This window comes from Cryptomeria japonica, unplaced genomic scaffold (genome assembly GCF_030272615.1).
Source record: "Cryptomeria japonica unplaced genomic scaffold, Sugi_1.0 HiC_scaffold_132, whole genome shotgun sequence".
Lineage (NCBI taxonomy): Eukaryota > Viridiplantae > Streptophyta > Pinopsida > Cupressales > Cupressaceae > Cryptomeria > Cryptomeria japonica.
Genome location: NW_026728954.1, coordinates 160,385 through 163,220, shown reverse-complemented (window position 1 = coordinate 163,220; position 2,836 = coordinate 160,385).

Sequence of the window (2,836 nt, the reverse complement as noted above, 5' to 3'; positions counted from 1 at the left end):
AGCCTCTTCCGTCTAGCCGTTGGGGCCATCTCGCTGCATCCCCCACCTCCTCGGCCGCCTCGGAACTATCTGTGTATCGAACGCATCGCGGGATAAGGGGTTGGCAGTGGTAGTCGCCCCAAGCGCGTCCGATGCTTGGACTATTCCGAGGCAGCCCTGCAGCCTCTTCCGTCTAGCCTTTGGGGCCATCTCGCCGCATCCCTCGCCTCGCACCCCGATTGCTATGCGGTGAGGCTCCTCGGCCGCCTGGGAACTATCTTCGTATCGGACGCATCGCGGGATAAGGGGTTGTCACTGGTAGTCGCCCCAAGCGCGTCCGATGCTTGGACTATTCCGAGGCGGCCCTGTGGCCTCTTCCGTCTAGCCGTTGGGGCCATCTCGCCGCATCCCCCACCTCGCACCCCGATTGCTATGCGGTGAGGCTCTTCGGCCGCCTTGGAACTATCTTCGTATCGGACGCATTGCGGGATAAGGGGTTGTCACTGGTAGTGGCCCCAAGCGCGTCCGATGCTTGGACTATTCCGAGGCGGCCCTGCAGCCTCTTCCGTCTAGCCGTTGGGGCCATCTCGCCGCATCCCCCACCTCGCACCCCGATTGCTATGCGGTGAGGCTCCTCGGCCGCCTTGGAACTATCTTCGTATCGGACGCATCGCGGGATAAGGGGTTGTCACTGGTAGTCGCCCCAAGCGCGTCCGATGCTTGGACTATTCCGACGCGGCCCTGTGGCCTCTTCCGTCTAGCCGTTGGGGCCATCTCGCCGCATCCCCCACCTCGCACCCCGATTGCTATGCGGTGAGGCTCCTCGGCCGCCTTGGAACCATCTTCGTATCGGACGCATCGCGGGATAGGGGGCTGTCACTGGTAGTCGCCCCAAGCGTGTCCGATGCTTGGACCATTCCTAGGCGGCCCTGAAGCCTCTTCCGTCTAGCCGTTGGGGCCTTCCCGCCCCATCCCTCGCCTCGCACCCCCGATTGCTATGCGGTGAGGCTCCTCGGCCGCCTTGGAACCATCTGTGTATCGGACGCATCGCGGGATAAGGGGTTGGCACTGGCAGTCGCCCCAAGCGCGTCCGATGCTTGGACCATTCCGAGGTGGCCCTGAAGCCTCTTCCGTCTAGCCGTTGGGGCCTTCCCGCCCCATCCCTCGCCTCGCACCCCGATTGATATGCGGTGAGGCTCCTCGGCCGCCTTGGAACTATCTGTGTATCGGACGCATCGCGGGATAAGGGGTTGGCACTGGTAGTCGTCCCAATCGCATCCGATGCTTGGACCATTCCGAGGCGGCCCTGCAGCCTCTTCCGTTTAGCCGTCGGGGCCTTCCCGCCGCATCCCTCGCCTCGCATCCCGATTCCTATGCGGTGAGTCTTCTCGGCCGCCGCGGAACTATACCTGTTATTGCTACTGCATCCTTCGGCTGGTAACCTCCTCTGCCGCCTTGGAACGTTCTCTTTGTCGGACGCGTCGCGGGATAAGGGGTTGGCACTGGTAGTCGCCCCAAGCGCGCCCGATGCATAGACCGCTCCGAGTCGACCTTGCTTTCAGCCTCTCACATGCATAGACCTCTCTGAGTCGACCCTGCAGCCTCTCACGTTTAGCCTTTGGAATCTCGCCTCACAACATGATTGCTATCCTTGATGCATCCCTTGCCTCGAGCCCTGATTGCTTTCTTGGCTGCATCCCTCCTCTCCTCACAGCCCGGTTGTCATCACTGCTTCATCCGTCGCTTCATGCATTCTGGCTGCTGGGCCCTTCCCACCGCACACCTCGATTGCTATCTCTTCTGCATCACACACCCCGATTGCTATCTCTGCTACATCCCTCGGCTCTCACTTCTGCATCCTTCGCCTCACACCTCGATTGCTATCAATGCTGCATCCGTAACCTCACACCCCGATTGCTATGCGGGGAGGCTCCTTGGCCGCCTTGGAAATTTCTGTGTGTCGGACGCACCGCGGGATAAGGGGTTGGCACTGGTAGTCGCCCCAAGTGCGCCCGATTCTTAGACCGCTTCGAGGTGACCTCGTAGCCTCTTTCGTCCAGGCTTCCTGCCTTCAACGCCCTTTTTACACCTCGATTGCTATGCGCGGGCTCGTTGGCGTCTATCACCTCTCTGCGAAGAGTGGCACGATGATTGTTGGGGTAAATCGTAGCAGTCCGATCTCTGGCCTTGGGCCATTGTGAGGGCTGATCGATTTCCTGTGCGCATCTCGTGTTCGCCCAGTAACAGACTCGACGACTTGTAATCGGTCTTGTTCCCGATTGTTCCTGGAGGTAGTCTTCGGAACTCTTGGATTTGACCTGTCACTCGAACTGTCCTCTTCCGAGGATGCTTGTGTGTGTGTGCTTGTGCCATTTCCTTGGCGGTATTAACGAGATATTAAAGAGCGGAGTGAGCGCCTCGCCCAGCTATGTTTGGGGCTCTCACTCCCTTACCCGGTGTGCGACCGCTTTGCACGTAGGTTGCGGAGCATCGCGACTCTTTCGATGTTTGGCGGTTGTCTTCCGGTGATGCGTTGGTCCCGAAGTGCACGTTACTAGCATTTCTGCCATTGTTCTCGATCTTTGGCACGTTCCTTCGTTGCAATTGGATATATATCTCCGTTTATACGCGCAGGCTTCTCCCGCCTATTCAGCGCTGTCCCACTCTCAGCACTCTCGTGGTCTCCTTGGCTTCTCTCTCCCGTGAGCGAGCTCTCTTCTCGAGTCTTTTCCATGTCCCATGGAGGTTGCCTTGCGAAATTCGGGCACACAAACGTGACCGGATAAGAGCGGAATTGCCTATGAGGAGAAGCTCACCTTAGGGAGCAGCAATGCCGAGTGTTTCGACAGAGGGTAGA